Source organism: Heptranchias perlo, chromosome 13 (genome assembly GCF_035084215.1).
Source record: "Heptranchias perlo isolate sHepPer1 chromosome 13, sHepPer1.hap1, whole genome shotgun sequence".
Lineage (NCBI taxonomy): Eukaryota > Metazoa > Chordata > Chondrichthyes > Hexanchiformes > Hexanchidae > Heptranchias > Heptranchias perlo.
Window position 1 is genome coordinate 4,120,076 of NC_090337.1, and position 12,205 is coordinate 4,132,280.

The following is a 12,205-nucleotide window of genomic DNA, read 5'->3' on the forward strand; positions in this document are numbered from 1 at the left end:
TGCGTCTGTGCCAGCTGAAGAAGAGCTATCCAGCTTAATCCCAAATCCCAAGATGAAAAAGTAAGCGAGTTGTACCAGTCTATGGGAAAGGGAGTTTATAAAGAGAACTAAAGATATTGATAAGGCACAAGTCCCTTAAATTCTTCCTGTATGGAGTTGTAATTTAACTTTTATATAATTATGATTCTATGTAATGCAAAATTGTTCGGATTGTGGAGGCACTGAGAGAAATATGTAAAACTGTCCGTTTTTAATGACTATTTTCATTCGTAAAGGCCTAAGATGCTGAGCTCAGAACTGTAACACGATTGAGTCTCTCAAATAAACCTGCAATGTTCAGTTGTAAATATTGCCTTTTAAGTTTATGTTTAAGTACTATTACATGTACTGTAAGCTTAATAAATCTGTGATACCTTATATTCAATATTTAAGAACCTTATTGATTTGAGGAGTAAATTATAATTGAGAACTCCCCCTCTACCAGTGGTGATTAACAACGCACGGTCGGAGTTAAGTTTCCAACTGAAACATGAGATAAAAATTGATCAATCTCCGGAATAGTAATACAAAATGGTTAAATAAACGGCTTTATATTAGACTGTGAGGTACACTTTTCCCCACCTGGTTACAGGGTTTTGAATAAAAAAGTAAACCGTACAATTTGAACTTGAAACATAAACATATTCCAAAATGAGAATACATCGCAGGATGAGTTAAATAGGCCAATTATATCGTGGGCAATCTTTTTGTCCGATGTACTGATAATATCTTTCATACCGTTCACAGAAAAAAAAACGAGCTGTAAAATGTTTTTTGAAACATGACAAAAAAAGGTGTAAAATGCCGCTTCAAGTAGCAAGAGGCCCCATCAGGGGTCAGCCTACCCTGGGCTGTGTAAAAGGCTTCGGACAGGAAATCCCGGTGTTCCTGCGGCCGGACCGGAGCAGCGCACTAATGGATGCAGTGCTCCTGACTAATCGGGAAAAATCCATCTGGCCTGATTTATGATAAAAATGGGGATAATGTTGAATTAGTGCGACAGTGTAAAACGGCGATATCGTATCAGCTGCCTATTATACATCTCTCCCAGTGACTTCATTGGCATTAAAAATCCGGAGAGATGTAGAACGGGAGGGTGGTCCGATATCGTCCATTTTATAATATCCCCCAAAGTCATAAATTACCCCCATTAGCTGTTCATTGGTTCCAATGTTCCTGTCACATCAGAAAGTGATGCCTTGCTGATCCTGTTGGTAGACCGGGTCCCTTTTACTCACCTAGAAGGACGGTTAGAATACCCAAGATTCCAGTGTCTGCACCCAGTTCAATCACTTTCTTCTGCGAGAAGCTCATCTTCTGTTCATCAAAGTATTGACACAAAACAAGAGCCTTGAAAAAAAACAACACACCGATGTTACAAATGCTGCTCACAGATTGTCCTGGCAAGAAATGCAGCAAAGAAACAGCATCAATCCTCCCTCCCCTGCATCCCTGGGGACCCGCGTTGGAGAGTGCTGCACAGAGCAATGGCGTAAAATGTCATTTTCAGCCATTTCACGGGTACCCAGGCCCCGTGTAATATCGACAGCCTGGAGGAACCCGTTTTTCACATATATTTATAATTTGAGAGGTTTCAGGTTATAGGAACTGTTCCTCAACTCCTCTTCCTCAGCTTCACTTTAGCCTAAGGCGCCTGATCTTTGGCCACCTGCTACGTTTTGTTGCGATGGGGTGGGGGCAGGGGAAAGATGGACAGGTCGGTGGAATTTCTCGTGGGTCTGCTCCTAGGCCTGGTCAAAGTTGCTATCCACGGGTCCAGGACGTGTGGCATCCGCGGTGAAAGGTTGCTCGGACTGCCGGCCTCCCTGACACAGTCCTGTGCGTGACTGGTGTCCCTGGAGAGGGATCACTGAGTGTCCACTGGTACGCTTGAGGGCTCCCGCGGCCGATGGGCACCACAGGACATTTACTGCAACAAAAACAGTACAATGATTTAAGGTCAGTTTATTTTGAGCATCCCTGAGTTTAATTGAACTATTTGTGGTTTATTAGTAGCGACTTTCTCATGTGGGAACACTTGTAGAGCAGTGTCTTGGGAAGATAGGAATTGCTTGATGAAAAAAGACCATGGTCCACATTGTGCACCTTCTACCATCCTGGTAGTCACAAGGTGTAACGATAATGGAGTTGTTGACTAATCATAGCGACCAATCTCTGTCAATGAACCTGCAACAGACCCAGACATAATTGAGGGAAACCGTCAGTGGTGGAGAGCTTTGGGAATCATAGGACCAAAATCACCTGTTCGCCCCAAGCATGTTACACTTAACACATGTCAAATCTCAAATTGCTCAGATACATTATCCCAAAATGTTATTTTCTGAAAGCAAGGCATCTAATTTACATTTGAATTAATCAATATTAATTCCTTCCATGAGGAACTTATTTCATAGATTGACCACTCGCTCACTGAAATATTGTTTCTGCAGATTAGTTTTGAATTTACCCCTTTCAAGCGCAGCCTGTGTCTTCTGATTCTAGTGCTCTGGACAACGTGAAGTAGCTTGTCATGGTTTATATTATCCAGTCCCTTTAATACCTAAATACATCAACCATATCACCTCTCAACCTCTCTTCTGGTGAGAGCTTGCCCAATGTGCATAATCGCTCCTCATAATCCAATCCCTCCATCCCCTCAATTGTTCTGGTTGCCCTCTTAGGTATCCTTGCAATATCCTTTTAGTACTGAGGCGTCCAGATATATAAACAGTATGACAAGTGCGGTTGCAACAATGAATTGTAAAGTGGCACGATTACCTTACCTTTTCGGGCAAATATTGACCTAAAAACATATCCCAAGATCTGATTTGCTTTATTCACTGCCAACGAGTATTGTTGCTCCAATTAGCTTCAATTTATCGTCAACTGGGACCTGTGCTACCCTTGTTTGGTTCAATAAAAATAGTCCCAGAACAGCAAAAATCAGCATTGGCAGCGATAGTTCAGACACCTCTCTGCAGTTGAAAAGTCACACAGAGCCAGTTGCGAGAGACCCTTTCCCTATCCCCACCCAATTGCTGGTTCAGACCTCCGAACAGTTTTCAATGAATGAGTGAATCTCCTACAATGTTGTACCTGGTTAGTCAGTACAAATTATGGGCTAGATCGGCCCCCACCTATTTCTCGACGGTGCACTCCAGTGTATCGTCATCTCCCCCCATTTCCCAGTTCGCAGGACCAGTGACCTCATATGCGCTCATCCACATGAGCGCGGGGATATGCAAATTGGATTTAAATCAAGGAAACATGGTCTCGAACCTGTTACCGACGATTAAATGCTGGATGCTGGTCTCGCCTTTTGGGCCCCAGAGTCCAACGTTCAAAGATCGGTGGAGGGGGCACCTCAGAAAGAATCAACAAGTGTCCCGTGCTCACACCCTCAGTGAGCTGCAATTCCAAGCCCCAGCAAGAGCACCAAAAAGTTCGTAGCGAGAAGCAAAACATTCCAAGCATCTGGGCGGCAGCCATCTTCTTACAGCAAGCACCGGTGGAGTCAATAGCAATAGTAGCTAACAGTAGTCAAATGGTTTTGGAAGGGGAGACCCTGTCTGACCAGACTCCTCAATTGCTTTAAGGGAGTGACAACGCAAATAGACTGTAATAAACTCTGTGGCATGTTGGACCTTGACTTCAAAGGTTCAGCATGAAAGAATATTAATTAAACTCAAATCTGTGAGATTCAGGGTAAACTCAGCGAATGTATAAGAAACTGACTGAAGGAAATATTGCTTACTAGATACAGAACTTATGTGAGAGTGGGGGTAGGTACTGAATAGGATGACTCAGGGCTCAGAGCTTGATCAACTACTATTCCTAATTTATGTAAATAACGTGGATTCAGAAAATCAATGCAAAATGGTCAAATTTGCAAGCTAAGAGCAGAAGTGGAATTGAAGGAGGCAGCTCAGAAAGCACAGAATAACTTGGAAAAGTATGCAGGTTGGCAGAACAGCAGCTGGTGAATTTTTTTGCAGACAATCATAAAGTGGTACACAACGGAAAGAAAGATAGGCAGAATGCATAGTCCATGAATGACGCTGAGATAGCTAGGGATGAATCTGAAGGAAACGTATGAGTCTTAGTAGATTGCGTTAAAATGTCCAACCAATGCAGAACAGCAATCAGCAAAGCCAATTCGCTGTTGAACTACATCGCCAAAACAATAGGATAAAAGTCAGAGGAAGTTGTGATCAAACTCTACTGCATCCTGTTCTGGTCGACAAAAAACAACGGAGACGTTCATTTTGGGAGGTGCTGTCAAAGAAGCCTTGTCAAGTCGTGTGGATGGTACACACTGCAGCCACAGTGCGCCGGTGGTGAAGGGAGTGAATGTTTAGGTTGATGGATGCGGTTCCAATCAAGCGGGCTGCCTTGTCCTGGATGGTTTCGAGCTTCTTGAGTGCTGTTGGAGCTGCACACATCCACGCAATTGGAGAGTATTCCATCACACTCCTGACTTGTGCATTGTAGCTGGTGGAAAGGCTTTGGGGAGTCAGGAGGTGAGTCACTCACCGCAGAATACCCAGCCTCTGACCTGGTCTTGTAGCCATGGTATTTATATGGCTGGTCCAGTTCAGTTTCTGGTCAATGGTGACCCCCAGGATGTTGATGGTGGGGGATTTGGCGATGGTAATGCCGTTGAAATCAAGGGATGGGGAATGGTTAAACTCTCTCTTGTTGGAGATGCTCATTGCCTGGCACTTGTCTGGTGCGAATGCTACTTGGCACTTATGAGCCCAAGCCTGGATGTTGTCCAGATGCTGCTACATGCGGGCATGGACTGCTTCATTATCTGAGGGATTGCGAATGGCACTGAACACTGTGCAATCATCAGTGAACATCCCCATTTCTGACCTTATGATGGAGGGAAGGTCATTGATGAAGCAGCTGGAAATGTTTGGGCCAAGGACAATGCCCTGAGCAACCCCTGCAGCAATGTCCTGGGGCTGAGATGATTGGCCTCCAACAGCCACTACCATCTTCCTTTGTGCTAGGCATGACTCCAGCCACTGGAGAGTTTTGCCCCTGATTCCCATTGACTTCAATTTTACTGTGGCTGCTTGGTGCCACACTCGGTCAAATGCTGCCTTGATGTCAAGGGCAGTCAGTCTCACCTCACCTCTTGAATTCAGCTCTTTTGTCCATGTTTGGACCAAGGCTGTAATGAGATCTGGAGCTGAGCATCAGTGAGCAAGTTATTCGTGAGTAAGTACCGCTTGATAACACTGTCAAAGACAGCTTCCGTCACTTTGCTAATGATTGAGAGTCGACTGATGGGGCGGTAATTGGCTAGATTGGATTTGTCCTGCATTTTGTGGACAGGACATACCTGGGCAATGTTCCACTTTGTCAGGTAAATGCCAGTGTTCTAGCTGTACTAGAACAGTTTAGCTAGAGGCGTGGCTAATTCTGGAGCACAAGCCTTCAGCACTACAGCTGGTATTTTTCGGAGTCCATAGCCTTTGCTGTATCCAGTGCACTCAGCCGTTTCTTGATATCACATGGAGTGAATCGAATTGGCTGAAGATTGACTCCTGTGATGGTGGGGATATCGGGAGGAGGCCGACATGGATCATCCACTTGGCACTTCTGGCTGAAGTTTGTTGCAAATGCTTCGGCCTTGTCTTTTGCAATCACATGCTGGCCTCTGCCATCATTAAGGATGGGGATGTTCACAGAGCCCCCTCCTCCCATTACTTCTTCAATTATCCACCACCATTTACGACTGGTTATGGAAGGGCTGCAGAGTTTTCATCTGATCCGTTGGTTGTGGAACCGCTTAGCTCTGTCTATAGCATGTTGCTTCCGCTGTTTAGCATGTATGTAGTCCTGTGTTGTAGCTTCACCAGATTGGCACCTCATTTTTCATTGGGCCTGCTGCTGCTCCAGGCATGCTCTTCTACTCTCCTCATTGAATCATGATTGATCCCTGGCTTGTTGGTAATGGTAGATTGAGGAATATGCTGGGCCATGAGGTTTCAGATTGTGCTGGAATACAATTCAGCTGCTGCTGATGGACCACAGCACCTCATGGATGCCCAGTTTTGAGCTGCTAGATCTGTTCTGAATCTATCCCATTTAGCACGGTGGTAGTGCCACACAACACGTTGGATGGTGTCCTCAGTGTGAAGACTGGACTTCGTCTCCACAAGGATTGTGCGTCGTCACTCCTACCAATATTGTTATGGATTTATTCATCTGCGACAGGTAGATTGATGAGCACGAGGTCAAGGAGGATTTTCCCTCGTGTTGGTTCGCTCACCACCTGCTGCAGGCCCAATCTGACGGTTATGTCCTTCAGGACTCGTCCAGCTCGGTCAGTAGTGGTGCTAACGAGCCACTCTTGGTGATGGACATTGAAGTCCCCCACCCAGAGTAAATTCTGTGCCTTTGCTACCCTCAGTGCTACCTCCAAGTGGTACTCAACATGGAGGAGGGCTGATTAATTCGCTGAGGGTGGCTCCGCCCCTGTTCAGTCTGCAGCGATTAACTCTTGTATGCCTGAGCTCAGTAAACATTTATGGTGTTACAAATATTTCAATATTTGATCTTGCCAGAACTGTTTTTAATCGCTTATATTCAGTTGGTTTATAACTTATCAGCACGGAATGTCCAAGAAAGAAGAAGATAATCCTTGAATTACTGGGTGTCCTAACTATGGTTACCTATATATATATGTTATTTTGAGATCTTGACTCCCTTTGTCTTTGGGTTTGAACTGAATTAGAGTAACTGATGCTAAACAACTTGAATTTACAGACGGAGAGTCCGATCAAATGTATGAAATCATGAATCCTGGTTTTCTGTGTCTAGACAATGAAATAATTAAATTATTTGAATATGTTTCACGACACGGGACAGTCACATAACCATTGGCAATTCTGAGTCCATCATGCATAACAGAGAGTCAATACATTTAAGCTGTAATTCAGAGAAAATCAGTGTTGACTGTTGTGTGTCTTTAAGGTAACTGGATTTATGTTATGATGTGGAGATGCCGGTGATGGACTGGGGTTGACAATTGTAAACAATTTTACAACACCAAGTTATAGTCCAGCAATTTTATTTTAAATTCACAAGCTTTCGGAGATTTTCTCCTTCCTCAGGCAAATGTTTCAAGATCTCCTTGAAGGATTTATGTTAGGTCTCGCACAACGTGAATATAGTTGATATCGAATAAAGCCTAGATGAAGTATAAGATTTTAATAAAATTGTGCTTTTGGAGAATTAATTTCAACTTAACATGGTATCCTCCAAATCTTGGGAGATTTACGATGGGCCTGCTTTGTCTCACAGCCTTTTTTGTGCACGAGACAGGGTTAGGAAAGAATAGTAATCATTTTAAATAAGATGATCAATCTAAAATTCCTTCTTCCCGATCAGGATTCAATTACACAGAACTACAGATATATGAAGAGTAGTAATAGTGATAATGTAGATTATTAGGTAATAGTTTATGATTGTGTGAACAGATTTATATTTCCGAAAGATGTGAGTTCTTCTTTTTTCGAACCGATTTGTTTGTGTTGTTATACAGCATACCCGTGACATCATCACTTAAGGTAGCAATATAAGAAACTGGGAAAACCTTTGTGCCTTCACTAACAGTGTGTGGAAATTTGCCTTATTCATTCTAAATTAAAGATGAGCAGCCAAGATCCATTTGGACTGAAATCGTTTTGGCCGAATGCTTATGCACATGGTTCTGCAAAACATGCCTGCGAATTTTGTTTTTAAGATCTTTATGTAAGTCTTTTTACAGTAAATTGATCGCAGTAGCCTTTATAAATTAACAGGAAGCATTCCTGGACAATCGCCGTACGGATTATTCCGCTATGATCGCGGAAATGGTGCATGATTATTACCAGAGGAATGCAGGTAGAGATTTCAATGAATTATGGCCGCCAATTTTGAATGCAAAGGGAAATCAGAGAGATTCGTAGAATGGTTAGATGTAGGGGCTATGGGAGGAACTGCAGATTAGAACTGAGTAGACATTGAATCATTATGGAAGCATGACGAGGCAACTCGCAAAGAGCGAAAGCGCTGCTGAAAGGTATGAACTCTCAATGTGGTGACCTGATGTGTGAAGTATTAAATCCAGTGATATCAGTGAAGGAAATAATAGATGCAATGCAAAAGATGAAAGGTAAAATAAATCTAATAAGAACATAAGAAATAGGAGCAGGAGTAACCCAATCAGCCTCTCGAGCCTGTTCCGCCATTCAATAAGATCATGGCTGATCTGATCCTAACCTCAAATTTAAATTCATGTCCAATTTCATGCCCGCTCCCCGTAACCCCTAATTCCCTTTACTTCTACGAAACTGTCTATTTCTGTTTTAAATTTATTTAATGATGTAGCTTCCACAGCTTCCTGGGGCAGCAAATTCCACAGACCTACTACCCTTTGAGTGAAGAAGTTTCTCCTCATCTCAGTTTTGAAAGAGCAGCCCCTTATTCTAAGATTATGCCCCCTAGTTCTAGTTTCACCCATCTTTGGGAACATCCTCACCGCATCCACCCGATCAAGCCCCTTCACAATCTTATATGTTTCAATAAGATCGCCTCTCATTCTTCTGAACTCCAATGAGTAGAGTCCCAATCTACACAACCTCTCCTCATATGTCCACCCCCTCATCCCCGGGATTAGCCGAGTGAACCTTCTTTGTGCTGCCTCGAGAGCAAGTATGGAGACCAAAACTGTATGCAGTATTCCAGGTGTGGTCTCACCAATACCTTATATAACTGCAGCAATACCTCCCTGTTTTTATATTCTATCCCCCGAGCAATAAAAGCCAACATTCCGTTGGCCTTCTTGATCACCTGCTGCACCTGCATACAAAATTTTTGATTTTATTGCACTAGGACCCCCAGATCCCTTTGTACTGCAGTACTTTCCACTTTCTCGCCATTAAGATAATAACTTGCTCTCTGATTTTCCTGCCAAAGTGCACAACTTCACATTTTCCAATATTGTATTGCATCTGCCAAATCTCCGCCCACTCACCCAGCCTGTCTATATCCCCTTGTAGGTTTTTTATGTCCTCCTCACTCTCTACTTTCCCTCCAATCTTTGTATCATCTGCAAACTTTGATATGTTACACTCGGTCCCCTCCTCCAAATCATTAATATAGATTGTAAAGAGTTGGGGACCCAGCACCGACCCCTGAGGAACACCACTGGCTTCTGGTTGCCAGTCCGAGAATGAACCATTTATCCCAACTCTCTGCTTCCTGTTAGATAACCAATCCTCCACCCATGCCAGAATATTACCCCCAATCCAGTGATTCTTTATCTTGAGCAATAATCTTTTATGTGGCACCTTGTCGAATGCCTTCTGGATGTCTAAATACACTACGTCCACTGGTTCCCCTTTATCCACCCTGTACGTTATGTCCTCAAAGAACTCAAGAAAATTTGTCAGACATGACATCCCCTTCATAAAGCCATGCTGCCTTTGTCCTATTAAATTATGTTTATCCAAATGTTCTGCTACTGTCTCCTTGATAATAGACTCCAAACTTTTACCCACCACAGATGTTAGACTAACTGGTCTATAATTTCCAGCCTTCTGCCTACTACCCTTTTTAAATAAGGGTGTTACATTAGCAGTTTTCCAATCTGCCGGGACCTTTGCCGAGTCCAGAGAATTTTGGAAAATTATTACCAAAGCATCCACAATCCCCACTGCCACTTCCCTCAAGACCCTCGGATGTAAGCCATCAGGTCCAGGGGATGTATCCGCCTTGAGTCCCATTAATTTACTGAGTACCAATTCGTTAGTGACTTTAATCGTATTTACCTCCTCCCCCCCCCCCCTAGAGCCCCCTGTTTGTCCGGTGTTGGGATATTCTTAGTGTCCTCTACCGTAAAGACTGTAACAAAATATTTGTTCAGCATTTTTGCCAATGGTTAATATGGCAACTGAAATGTAATACAGAGAAGTGTGAAGTGATGCATTTTGGTAGGAAAATTTAACGTAGGGCAGTATAAACTAAATGGTACAAATTTAAAGGGAGCGCAGGAACAGAGAGTCCTGGGGGATGCACATACACAAATCTTGGACGTTGGCAGAATAAGTTGATAAAGTTATTAACAAAACAAACGGGATCATTGGCTTTATAAATAGAGGCAATGAGTGCAAAAGCAAGGAGGATTTGATAAACCTTTATCAATCAATGGTTAGACCTCAGATAGAGTATTGTGTCCAATTCTGTGCACCACATTTTAGGAAGTATGTCAAGGCCTTGGAGAGGATGCAAAGTGGATCTATCAGAATGGTACCTGGGGTACGGGGTTCGGTTATCTGGAGAGACTGGAGAAGTTAGGATTGTTCTCCTTAGAGCAGAATGGTTTATGGGATGATTTAATAGAGATGTTCAAAATTACGCGGGGTTTTGATAGACTAGAAAGGCAGAAACTGTTTCCATTGGCAGGATGGCCTTAAACCAGATTTAAAACAACAACAACAACTTGCATGTATATAGCGCCTATAACCTCGTAAAACGTCATAAGGCGCTTCACAGGAGTGATTATCAAACAAAATTAGACACCGTGCCACATAAGGAGATATTAGGACAGGTGATCAAAATGTTGGTCAAAGAAACAGGTGGAGAGGCGGGGCGGTTTAGGAAGGGAATTGGCAAATTGGCAAAAAGCCTTCAGGAAGATGAGGAGAATTATTTTTACTCAGCGAGTTGTTATGATGTGGAATTCATTGCCTGCAAGGCTGGTGGATGGAGAATCAATGATAATTTTCAAAAGGAAATTGAATAAATGCTTAAAAAGGAAAGAGCAGGGGAGTTGGAGTAATTGGTAGCTCTTTCAGAGAGCCGGCATGGACGCCATGGGCCGAATGGCCTCCTTCTGTATGATTCAATGATTCTCTAACAAGGTATGCGTTTGGGCTGCATGGCAAATGTTTCGGCTTTTTCTGTGCCGGGAACACACAGCAGGGTTCATTCCTGAACTGTTTCGAGCTCCCATCTGCACTGTGTTGCTACTCCGTCCCAAAAGCCCTGTCATAATGGGGCCATCGTTTGATACAGGGTAAGAGATTCGAGTAATCTCATTTTATGCTTTTAAACAATTTTGCAGTTGTAAAATGAGATTGCTTATGCTTTTGCTGAGGCTATTTTAATTTCTTGTTGTTTCACATTGCATTATTAATGAAAGCCCAAGTATCAATCAGATAAGACTCTGCACTGTAACTCAACAGATTGCCCTGCACCCAGCTCCAGCTCACTGCAACTTGTACTGTTGCTGCAAACTTCGCTTCAAAGAGATCTGAGCAATCGATTGTGCGTCAGTCTCCAACCAAAGATATTCAGATAACTAGTTACTCGTGGCAACGGCTGCGCAATCAGTTCAGATATTTGGGTAAAGATCGGCAACAGCACTCATACACAAGGGGGGAATTCCAGACTGACACCTGGGTTCGTATAAACAGTTGTGAGAAAGGTCAAGGAGAGTAAAACAAAAAACGTAAAATATTACTGAAGGAGAATTGTTCAGTGTTTCGGGAGGTTTTCATTAAAACATAATATTAACTTTGACAAACAACCGGAAAATGAAACAGACACATAATGAACCAGGGCCATGAGAGAGAGAGATAGGTAAATAAACAAAGCCAAAAGAATGAGGTACACAGAGGGACAGGTAGAGAAAGCCAAATAAATGGCGTCAGTGAGATGGACAAACAGATAGGCACCGAAAAGAAAATAGTCCAGCTGTAGCCAGATGCCGAGGCAGGTAGAAACAGACAAATAATCCGGGTCAGAGAGAGAGAATATGTGGAATAAAAGCACAAATAAAGACAGACATGGGCCTAGAAATTCGATGATGCTGCACCAATTTTACAGACGTGTAAAGGTTCAAAACCATCCAACATAAATTGATGTAGGCATCAAAGAGGCGACCGAGGCCGGAACCTGGTACAGGCGTTAGATTTTTGCATATCCAAATAAGGGGCCCAATGCCTGTTTGAGACCCACTTTTCCAAATTAGTTAAGCCAGGCTGGCTGCATTCAGCAAAACCAGGTCTGGACGAGTCTCAATCAGCGGCCCACACGTTGCCACTGCAGAGTGTAATCAAAAAGAAAAGTTTCAAAATGTGGAGCCGGAAGCTGCAGGAGTGCTCAT